The sequence below is a fragment of the Accipiter gentilis genome, chromosome Z, assembly GCF_929443795.1.
Source record: "Accipiter gentilis chromosome Z, bAccGen1.1, whole genome shotgun sequence".
Classification (NCBI taxonomy): Eukaryota; Metazoa; Chordata; class Aves; order Accipitriformes; family Accipitridae; genus Astur; species Astur gentilis.
This window is the reverse complement of record NC_064919.1, coordinates 17,166,196-17,178,561: the sequence shown is the minus strand read 5'-3', so window position 1 is coordinate 17,178,561 and position 12,366 is coordinate 17,166,196.

Sequence of the window (12,366 nt, the reverse complement as noted above, 5' to 3'; positions counted from 1 at the left end):
GCTTTCCAGAAACAGATTGACTATTACAGATGACAAAACCATTGAACTTAAAATAATTATCGTACTCTTTGCATGGAGGTTTTGGTGAGTAGCCTTGGTAAAACTACATGGCCTTATTCTCCAGCCAGAGGCTGGCTGTGCCTAACAGTGCTTTGGGAAGGGTTAAGATAGATTCTGCATCCAGAGTGTGCACCCTTTGATCTGCTAGGCTGTTAGTCCTCCTTTCATCATAACAAGAATACGAAGGTTCTATACATATTAAAATGAAATATAAAATATTAAATTGAGATATCCTATACTTTTCTGCTTTGCTACGTTTTAATTTTTGTAGTTGTCTTTCCCAAATTGCTACCAGTGGATTACATGTTTCATTGAGCAGGAGGCAATGCTTGAAGGCTGCTTTAGTTGTTAGGCTAAATACAAGTCTGTAAGCTGTCACAGGCAGGACGCAGGAACAACCACACAACCATGGATGAAATGCAAACAGTAAGTTTACTTTTGTTACCTCACCAACTGGGGGATCCCCAAAGCAGCACCAGGGCAGATGCACACAAGCAGGGATGCAAGCACTGCGGAGCTTGGTCCATGCTAGAGAATTGCCGAACCTGCTGGTTTTGCCTGTATTTCAGGGATTCATACAGGTGTAGTTTACTACTGTGCTTTCATCTTTCCCACAGCAGGGCAGGAATCTCAAGTGTGTTCGACAGGGTGCTTCTAAGTCTATCACAGGCCTATGCTATCGAAACACAGATGTTCTACTTGTCCAACACACAAGGTTAAACAACAATTAGCATGACGTATGTGTTTTTCTATACCTCAGGTGCAGATCACTTGAGCATGTTTATAGTCCTCCTCACCACTCTTCTGTTATTTTCCCACAACAAGCAAATAAACAGGCAAGCAAACATGGAGATTTAGACTGTGGAGCACATTTCTAGTAAAGAAAGTTTTATCTATTTGCTTGTTTGTTCACTTGTTTAATTATTTTGCCACAGACCATTGGGAAATTACAAGATAAATAGGAGATATGGGTAGGCAAACCCATGCTATCACAAAGCAGATATCCAAGTCTGGCCTGTGTTACCTGACCGTTTCTGTAGGGTTGTGCACAGCTAGGACTTCTGTGGACTTGTCATGAGGGCTGAGGACATCAAGTGCAGGCTCTCCTTCACATGCCTCTCTTCCAAGCATCTTTCACAAAGGAAGAGAGAAGGCTGAGTGAGCTCCTGGTTGACCTTATTCACTCCCTAAGTCTAGTCCCATAAGTCCTGAGGATATTAAAAGACCTCAGGATGCAATTTTAATTGTACTTTTTTTTTTTTTTTTTTTTTAAAAACTTCTTAAGTGTCCTAGGAAGAGAGCAACATGCAAATACAATTGTTTACCACTACAATGGGTAGATAAAGGCTGTTAATTTGTTCATTCCTTTATTGTTGCACAAAACCCACTTCAAATACAAAATGCAAGCAGGAAAGCAATCAAGCTTCCTGAAGTAGTTGAAATATTCCAGTTTTCAAAAAGAAGAGTGGTGGGATTTCTTTTTGGTTTTTGTTGCATTTACTTTTGTTCTTGAGAGTGTGTGTATGATTTCTGGCAGAGGAAAGTGTGAAAATAAGGTACACATTTGCAAGAGGCTGAAATGAAATCTGTTAATAATTGCTTTGGATTGCATTGTAAAGGAAGGCATTATGCTTCCAACAGTAAGTGGACAATTTGTGCAGATGGTAGTTGAGGGATGCCACAATTCCCATGTGCAATAGGTTCATAGCAGCAGATGTTGGAGACTGAGACACCTCATCAGGCACGCCTTCTTTCCCCCATGAATCTCTTTGGAAGTCCAGGCAGTACTTTGTACTCATCTGGGTTTGATGGTTTTCAACAACTCCGTTACTCTGACATTAGCAACAGTGCACTTCGTTCTGCTGATGTACAGCTTTTAGAGGCAAACTTGTTTTGTGTAAGTACACAGATGAAGCTTTCACCTCATCTGTATTCTCTAATTGGAAAAAAGGCCCTGTGATGAAATGTGAGAGGCAGCAAGCTTCCTCATGTCACCACAGAGTAGGTAATGTCATTCAAATGACAGCAAAGACTAGTTATAACATACGAAGTCTACTGTGCTTCTGAAAGTACACCGAAGTGCAAATATTCACATGAAAATGCTATTCGGTGTGTGTTGTCTTAACAATCAAGGACGCTTTTGCAAGGTTATTTTACCGGTGATAATACGTGCTTGTTTGTTTCTCAGTTAGATGGCTGATCATAATGTGTTTCTTAAATTTTGAATTATTTTGGCTTTACTAATACATTGACTATCACTCTTCCCCCTCACCTCAAAATGGGGGACAGCGCCCTCCCCCCCCCCCCCCCCAAGATATGTTAACCCAAATATTTCTTTGGGGGAGAGGACAGGAGAAAGGGGTATATCAGAGCATTACTATGTCTCTGTTGCTACATCTTTCAGGCTATATTTTGCTTTGATTAGATGGGTCTGTTTTCCAGATACCTGAATTTCCTGCATCATCCAGCAAGCCTGTTTCAGTTGTGCTTGTCTGGGACATTAAAGCAAACACATAAGCACAAAACCTGCTTTGTGCTTTCTGAACTTCTGAGCACAGTGCAATTGCCTTTCTTTCCTAAGGAATCAACTTTATTTTTCTGATGGTCATGCCCATGTAATAATTCATCCTCTACAAAGTACTGCATACTTCCCATCAGCAGAGAGAAACTGTCAGTGCTTTCCTCACAAACAACTGCATTTAAAAAATTTGTTTGTTTTATTTCTCATTAAACCAAAGTAATGATTTGATAAAGTTTTTTAGCAGCAAGAATAGACTCACTTTAAGTTAGGAATGGATAACATAGGCTCCTGGAGTGAATGTATAAATACACTTTTGTGTGTTTGTGTTTAAAGCATGTATGTGTATGTATACATGCATATGCACATATACACAGATATATGCATAAAAAGAAGTAGAGAGGAGATATGTATTTTGAAGAAGGAAGTTAGTAAACAAATACGTCAAGGGGATTTCAAAGTTTACAAAGGCCGCTATCAGTTGGCCAACATACTGTTATTTTTTCCATATGTGATTTAGTGAGGATTAGAAAATTAATCCTGTACCAAGGATTAGATGCTAAACCACTGAAATTACAAGAGAGGAGGAACTAATAATCCTGACTGGTCATTTTTATGTAGATGAGATTGCAAGCTGCTGCCCCACCCTCATGTCTGACCTTCTGCTGCTCCCTGGACAAGCTATGTCACATTGCCAGTTTGCCACTTCATATGATGATTTAAGAAGTGGTTGGACATCTCTTAGATGGAAATCCTGTGTGTTGCTAAATTTACTGATGCAGTTTAGACCACTACCTCCTTTGCATTAGAATCACCATTGCAGTACATTATGTCCCCACCAGAGGAATATCCTGGAGACAGGGAGATGAATGGTGAAACTTTGTGACCTCTTCCCTCTTGACCTCACTGGGCTCAAGATTTTAACTTCCATTTCCTACAGGAACCATTTCCTATATTTCATACAGCTTATATGGGCTTGTGATTTGCCATCTTCATTTCCCCCTTCACTCAGAGAAATTAAATTTTTTTCAGGTACTTTCTCTTCTAGCAGACTCTTTGATTGGCTCTGTTTGCTGACTAGATTTTCTTTAACTAAAGCCACGTCTTTGCAAATAATTATATTTGAGGACGTCTGGAACTTTCTGTCTTCATGTTGAAAACTTTATTACTGTCAGCATTCTTCTAAAGCATAAGAAATGTACTGATAACATTACCAGCATCCTTATGATGAATAGCTTGAGAAGCTATTCCAGTCACATATTACTGAAGGACTGCGCTCAGATGAGACTTTTACCTTTACTGAGAGAAGACAAAGGCATACCAAAGAGCTTTGGCCCTCTTAAAGTGGTTACAGCTCACTAATGGACTGGGTAAATGAAGCAACAGAATACTGGTAATAATTAATATGAAGGTCTGCCTTCTGCACACTGCTGGGGAACACCATCATTGCAAGGAGGTACATGAGCAAGGTGAATATATATCTGCTAACTCTGGAAATCAGTGCGGCTGTATGTATACCAGGTATTCAGACTAGAGGGACAATCTGCTTCCCTTTTTGCACTTCTCATAACATATGTGACCCAAATTTTACAAAGACAACAGAGTCTTTTGTAGGTTTGTTGCAGCAGATCATTGTTGAATTCAAGTGGAAGATAGACGCTGCTTTCCAGGAGCAATATGATTGTTCAGATCTCTGACAGAACTGCATGTTCTTGAATGATACTCAGATTGATGAAAGAAAAAAACTCCAATACTAAGACATTTCATGAAGAAGAACACATTTTGGTAGAACAGTTGAATCCCGTGTTAAAATTCCAGCAGTGCAGCACATTGCTGTCTAGGTTTTTACACATGGGGACCATATCCCCACAGGTTCTCACTCACTGTTTCTCTGTTGTGAAAGCTCTTTGTGTGCTTGAACTTCCCCCAGGTTTACTGGCGGCAGGTACTCTTTATGCTTGTGTCTTATCAGTATTTAAGCAAAAGGCAGTTGTAACTTAGTGTTACAACCTCTAAACTGCCAATTGCACAGCTAATGGGGACAGGACATCGGTGGATGTCGGAGACAACTGTCTTGAATGACACCAGCTGAGTCTGGGAATGCTCATGTCAGTGGTGAATATGTTCCTTGCTAAAAACCTGATAGATGTGAGGAATGGGGATGTGCTGGTTTCATACACATTTGGTATTCCTAAACTGATAAGACGGTATTGGAAAGCCACCATGGTGAACTCACTTCTCCTGAAGACTGTCACCACTTCTGAGTTGCTTTTCCCGCCCTTTGCACCAGAAAAAAAATCTGCTTCATTAACACCAGAGTAATTTGCCATAGTATTTTGTATGTACCCAAAATGCGGTCCAGTTGAGGAGAAGATGCTACAATTGATCTGTGTTTTTATAGTATCCTTTTAACCCTGGGAATTTCAGAGGCATAGCAGAGGTATTGGCAGCGTCATTTGGAACAGTGCTATACCCTGTTCTGAGATGAAAGGCGTTAGTGGGCCAGTGTGTAGATTTAAAACATAAAGATTGTCATAGACTTTATTAAAACAATGGATTGTGCCAAGCCCAGACCCTGAGGCTCAAGAGAAAATGTGATCAAACCTCTCTAGGCATAAACAAGTTATTGAAGATAATGGCTGGAGTTGCATAAAGCCTGGTAGGTCAGAGGAAACACAGTACATTAAGCAAGGATTTTCCTCAACACAGAATAGAGAAGCTGTTAGCTGGAATTTATGTTTGTTGGATAAAAAAAATCAGAATTGAGAATTGAAAGTGAGACCTTGAAAGGAATTTTGGGTTTGGCTTTTTTTTTTTTTTTTTTTTTTTTAATTTTGTGGGGGTTTTTTGTTTGGTTCGTTTTTTTTGTGTTTGTTTTTTTTTTTTTTTAAACTAGAATAATTCTTCCAGAGAAACCATTTTATGGACAGATTCTGAAAGGCATAGACTCTGAAATGTTCTCCATGTTCACTATGTCCATTTCAAACCGTGGATATCTAATAGGCGACTATGGCATAGGCCTGGGATGAATTTTTTAGACTTTTTTTCCCAGTTTGTCCTTCAGGAATTAGGCAGGAATTTTGGCATGTGAGGTGGGCACATTTTCAGAGTGGATGATGAATTTGCTTTATTTTTCATGGCTTGCTTCGATACTTTGAGGACATTGCTCCATCTTTCAGGAGGGCAGGCATCTCTGAGTAATTTACGTATATAGCTACTACTGAGATTTAAGCATACTAGCTAGGTGTGTATGTGCATGTTTCATTTGAGGAACCTAATACTGACAACAGTGATATATGGTAGTGATGCCTTTAGTTGTAACGAAGAAAGCTGCTTGTATACCTATGATAAAAGTATATGCCCGTAACAGACAGATTAAACACATTTTCAAACAAAGATACCAGAAAATATGCTAAGCCATAGGAATCTGTTTGTCATTTTGCTATTGATTTCTTAGGGAAGAATCTCAGACACTTTGCTAATGGTGGCAGCTTAAAACCTTAGAAAGACACACATCTGGAGGGCTACTCTGCCGGACTTTACTATTTAAGCCTGTCATTTGGGCCTTTAATGAAGTGCAGCTATTGAAAACAGACCAGGCAGGGGTCACTGAAAAGCCTGCTTTTAAATCATTCATGGGCTTTGTTTCATTTTCAAATCTATTTCCATCCACAGAAGATGCAGATGGGCTGATTGTCAAAACTCCCTCATAGCTGGAAAAAGCTGCTGTTACCAGGAGTTTTTCGTTGAGGGTATTTACAAACATCATCTTTTTGAAACTTTGTTTAATTAAAGCATGTTTAACAGTTCATGAAAATTAATTTTGCAAGAAGACAAAACTGTCCAAGTCAGTCTTCTGTTTCAATTATCAGTGCTTCCCAGGCCTCTCAGCGAGCTCCCCTTTCCATCTTTGAACAGTGCTATGGTGTCTCTTGCTATGAGCAGTGTATGTCAGTGTCACCAGGCCCATGAGGCAAATGCAGCCCTCCTCTACCACACTTTGACTTGCTGTGGAGTGAAAATGGTGTCTTATTAGAAAATACATTGAATCCATGTGTTTCCATCTCACCTGAGAAACTGTAGGAGTCAATGCACTGTTCAGAAAGAGAAATTTTTTTTTTTTTTTTTTTTTTTTTTTGGTAAGGTTTGTGCCTGCTCTCTCTTTTATCAATGGCAAGTTGTAGGAGAAAGAACCTTTATTTACTTTAATTTCTTTGTGGGTATAGCTGCAAATACTGGTCTCCTTTCTTATAACTGCTTTTTTCAGGGCCAGCCTCAGAAATCAGAATCATACCTGTTACTTTCTTCCAGTTTGAAAAGAGAAACTGCTGGGAAATACCCCAGAGAAATGCTGGTAGCTAACACAGATATTTTTAGAAGAAATTTTTACTTTTATTAATTTACTTTTTGATCCATTTTGATCTGGAGAATAAATTACAATTAACGATCACAAAAGATTTTTTTTAAGTATCCAATAAATCATCTGTATAGAAGTTTTCATGAACTGTCAGATGTGTCTGTCTAGATAGATCTTACAGATGACTCTCCTGAAAAAGAAAATAGATGTAAACTTCCGTTTATTTAGGAAACACTTAAGGATAGCAACAACTTTTCCCTTTCCAGGCTACAGAGATTATGGGCTGTTAAAACCCACAGTAGTGAATGAAAATCTTTAGGTTGTCCAGCCTGCTTCTAAATAGCCAGATAATGTGTATTTGCTTTGTGGGAAGTCTCTAAGGGGCCATGTTTGTGGTATTAGGTGCTGAATGTATATGCCTACAAAGAGGCAGTCTGTTTCTGAGGAGTTTATTGACTTCCGCTTTACAACTGAAAGACAAAACGAAGGAGAAGATAAATGTCATTATTTGTACTTTACACAGGAGGGACTGAGGCAGAGAGAGTAAACACCTTCCTAGGCTATAGATTTAGTTAACCCTCTTCTCCAGGGGTCACATCTCCTGTCTGTCTTCTTTCAAATGGCAAGTGCCAGCTGGAACAGAAACCATGGGCTCCTTCCAGGCAATTGCTAACCAGAGCTGGAGAGAGATTCTCTGGGCAAATTCACCAGTTATACCTTCCTAACCTTAAACTTTGAGATCTTTGTCAAACTTCTTTTAAAAGATGGAGCTCAGTGAATAAGCCAGGAAAAAAAGATCTGTTTGTCCTTTCATTATTTTCAAAGATAAGTCTGAAAGTCTAGAGTCTTTGAAGCAAACCTTGCTTTCTTGTAGAGTCCTCAGTGTCCAAGAAACTTTGGCTTCTCCTCTGGGAAACACTCTCATTACAAAGAGGAGTCCTGAGAAAGTAAGTACATTAACAATGCTGATATGTAACTCTGATTAGGACTGTAAGAATAACTAGAGAAATGACTCTGGTTAATAAACCTCCCATGCTAAAGTTTTACAACCTGCTGTTTGTGCTTTATGCTCAATTTTTTTTCCCTAAAGTTGCTTTGTAAAACACCACCACCACCTATTTCTGTTATTGTTAACTTTCCATTGCTGCAAAGATCTTTTTGTTTGTTGGAGTGATATTACTAACCAAGCCTGAGCTTTCTCACAGAATTGCATCATTGCTCTACAGCACAATAACAAAGAATTTGGAGCAGGAAAACCCCCTTTTGAAACAAAAGCAGAAATGATGATGTAGAACAAGCTTGTGGCTACCCTGCACCCTATTTAATTAACAGAATGAATCACTTCTTGGAAAGGATAGAGTAATTTGCTAGAATTCAGAGAGGAAACAGGTCTTTTTCAGGGCAGGGATAGTTCCTTCCTGATACTCCCACTGCTTTTTAAAATTGTTTTCTGCCAATCCCCACAGAGGAGAGAAAAAAAATGACTTTTCAATTATTTTTTTTTTCTCCTGTATATATTTAGAACCTCAGAGTCTCCAGAATGGTAAGTCACTTTATGGCAGATTTCCCTCACAGGACAAGGCCTTCTTATTCAAACTACTATTTAATGTTAAAACGAGTAAATTAGTTCAGTAGGGTAAATACACAGTTTCAAAATACATTTTACATGTAAAGCTTTCACTGCTATATATGCACACATACATGCGGACATTATAAATATTCTTTAAACAGATTTTCCAAGTTAGAAATATGGTATCTATTTTCATATGTAACCCACCCAATTTGTGACTCAGATGAGTTTTGAATTAAAAGATATAGTTAGCACCAAAACCATGTGTGTTCTTGTTCAAATAATAAAAGTCGTGGCCAGTTCTTCAAAGGTCCTTAACACCTGCTGAAATAACTGAACTCTGTACCTTGAAGACAACTGCAAACCTATTGCTCTTCATGGATTTCTCCTTCTTTTACAGTAGGATAGTCAAATTCATGTGGGTGTATCAGATTTGCATAGATGTGAGCCCAACCACTACAGGAGCCACAGTGTTTTTATGGAACGTGTAATCCATTGCAAAGCAGAGAGGCAAGCAAAAAATCCAGCAAAACCCATTCAAATGATGCCCCTGTGAACACACATTTACTGTATCCATTTCATCCTGAGGTAAGTTCTTTATATTGCTCATGACTGCATAAATTGAGGATTAAAAATCCAGTTTTCTGTCTTCTGTCATCCTCACAAATGTGGAACTGGAATGTCAAGAACACCTGACATTGACATATTCACAAGTAATGGAGTTTGTCTTGTTGCTAGTTTCAAAAATAAGGGCACCAAAACCGTATGTAGAGTATCACAGTTAATTTTCTAGAAACTTAAACAGCTCTGGAAAACTAAAAATAAGGAACATTTGGAGTGTTTCAGTTCTATTCCTTCATATAAAATATGTATTTCTTAGCACCTATATATTTTTGGAAAGCATTCTCTGCCTCATTGCAGAGATATATATATATATGTATATATTTAATATTTTTCTTTCCACTCAGAATGGGCAGGTATGTTTGTCTGTGCTGGTGTAACATACAGATCTACCAACAATTTCAGCACTGAGCTGAATAAACTCAGCCTCGTTTTTTTGTTGCCTGAAACATGCAGTACTAAAGCAGTCATTTTTCTTTGTAAGCCAAAATATTGCCAGCATCACGCCTGCACTATTGTGGGGTTTGCCAGGAGGTGGAAAATAAAAAAGTTCTTTATATGCAACATCCTCACTTGCAGAAGAATCAGACTTCCCATTTTAGAAATTGCAGAATTAAATGTACACAGTCTTTTCCTAGCAAACTCAGGTAAAAACTATGTTTCATCAGAGATGTTTGAAATTTTTGAGGTTTCTCCCCTGAAATCATGGCAAACTGTCAAAACCACTGGTGTCAGGATCAAAAGCAAGCTGTCTGGCTCCAAACAAACGGGGTCACACTTGGTTAATATGGCTGGGTAGAATCATGACCAAGCTCATCCCTGCCACATGCACCCAGGTGCTACCAGCTTTTGTGCTTTCACCCACCTCCCTTGGGGACTGCAGCCTTCTGCAGGTTGCCTGTGGGCTGAACTTAGAGGAGTGACAGGCAAGTCCCCAAGTACTCAAGGCTCCTTTTAAGTGTGCTCCTGAAGGTTGCTTGGAATGACTTTGCTCTGAACGTCAGCCACGTTTCCTTGTGTGTCGTAGGGTGTGCTGACCTAAGCAGGCTGCTAGATCAGTTTATGGTGATCTTTACATGTCTCATGGGGTGGACTGGAGATGTGATGATCTGCTGTTGTAGTAGATGAGCAACAGAGAAAAGGGCACACAGTATCCCTTTCTGCTAGATGTAATTTGCAGTTTTTCAGTTGAGTCTGGGGAGGTTCAGGCCTCCATGCAGATGACCCAGACTACTTCTTCCCATCCAAGTCACAACCCCATGTTGTACAGCTTGCAGGAAGGTTTCAGAGACCAGCTGTCTGCAGGCAGTGATCAGTGAGCAGCCTGTCATGTTGGCTACAGGAGGTCTCTGACACGAAGCCATGCAGCTTAAAAGCAGTCAGAGGTCTACAGCTTTGACCCTGCTATGCTGTCTTGTGTATAGGGAAAAGAAAACAAAATGCTAAGATTTTCAAAGCTAATTAAATAGTTGGGATAAATTTGACTGGTCTCTCATAGCAGCATGGCATATTAGGGCACAAATAACCATTACATGTGACATTGGTTTAAAATGGACTTCGGTTTTGGAAGAATTGTGAAATCTTTATAATCATCTAATAAAGCTGTTCCCCAAACCTTAGGCTTTTCCCTCCAAAAAGCCAAACACTTGTAAAATATTCTGTCAAAGCCTTCCTGCAACATTCCTTTTACTGGTCCAGAGCCTAGAGTCTCCTTTATTGAATTTCTAATAAATAATATATTTTTAATTGTTTACGTCTCAAAACTGCAGTTTGATTTTATCCTATGCCAAGAAAGCAAAGCTGAGACTCATAAAACAAGTAGAATTAATGATGTGCTAATGCACTACATTTTTCACTCTGAGAAATCCAGTTCTAGCTCTGTATGCCTGTATGACCACTTACTTGATGGAGAGGAAATAGAAAAATGAGAAAATCTGAGCAGATCTGTGTGTTAAGGGGCATACCTGAGGGACAAACACATAAATCCTCAGTTGTGAAAACAGGACTCAGCTGTCCTTTGTCACATAGTTTGTAATACTGATGAAATCAGTCCTTTTAGTACACAGATATTTGCAGGCAGGGCAGTTTTCCCTCAAACATGGCCTGTACCTCCCCCTCCCTCTTATTTTTCTTCTCTCTCTCTTTTAATCTTGTCTTACAATGAGCAGCTTGTTAGTTCTGTTTAAAAGATAAGGCCAGTGCCTGGTGAACTTTCAAAGCCCAGAGGCTACTGGTTTCCAGTGTTCTATCTTGTGCAAGCCCTTCCAAAAGTGAGTATGAAGAGGCATCCCATGTTGCCAGGAGGCTTGCAGGTGTTCCCTTCATTCTTCTGCTTTACCCTAACACTTTACGCAAAAGAGGCGGGAGAGGTACAAAGAGCTTCATGACATATATGACAATGATTAATGGAGCTCTAGTTCACTAGGCTGTGGGAGATGTCCAGGCTAATTAAATTTCCTCCAAGACTTTCTGCTATTTTGTTCCCAAATTTGCAAACTGTGATATACTTTGCACTCTAAGTGTTGCATGAGATAGCCATTAACAACAGTGACTGACCTATGAGAAAGGTAATATGTTTCCTATCCAGCATGACTACCATCCTTTGCACTTGGTTTCTGTCTTTGATCTGTGCTTAAAGGAGAGAAAAGCTGGCATGTTCAGCTGGAAAGCAAATTCCTCATAGCCTGCTGTTATGCCCAATCCAAGGCACTGTGGATCTGAGAAAAACATTAACATTTTTGGATAACTATTTAAAGAAAGTTTAGGGGGACCATGTTCTGTTTCACTCTAATCATAGTCCAAAATTGGGTTAATTTCCCTGGAAGACTGATTCAGAAGAAAACCAAATCAAAAGTTAAAGCAATGTCTAAGAGAATTGTTTATTCATTTTTCAAGTAACACACTTCCTTTTTTAGTTTCTTTCTTCAAAGTTACATTAATTTCATTTGGATATTCCATCTTATTAAAATACATTTTTAAAAAAATTAGGTGAAACCTGACTCTGCCATACAAAATCTTTTGGTAGCAACCATTGATTAGGAAACAATAGCTTGGCGAGTTTGAAAATTTACCTTTGTGTCAGTGTTTGTAAGAACCCTTCATAAAAATGCCACTTGCCCTCCCTTTTGCTGAGCTGTGGTATTTTTTTTTCAGTTTTTGTGAGTAGTTTTTTTAGAGGAAAAATGGAATACTGTAGCATCACTGTGAATGAGCTCTGCCATCTAAAAGAGCTTTTATTCA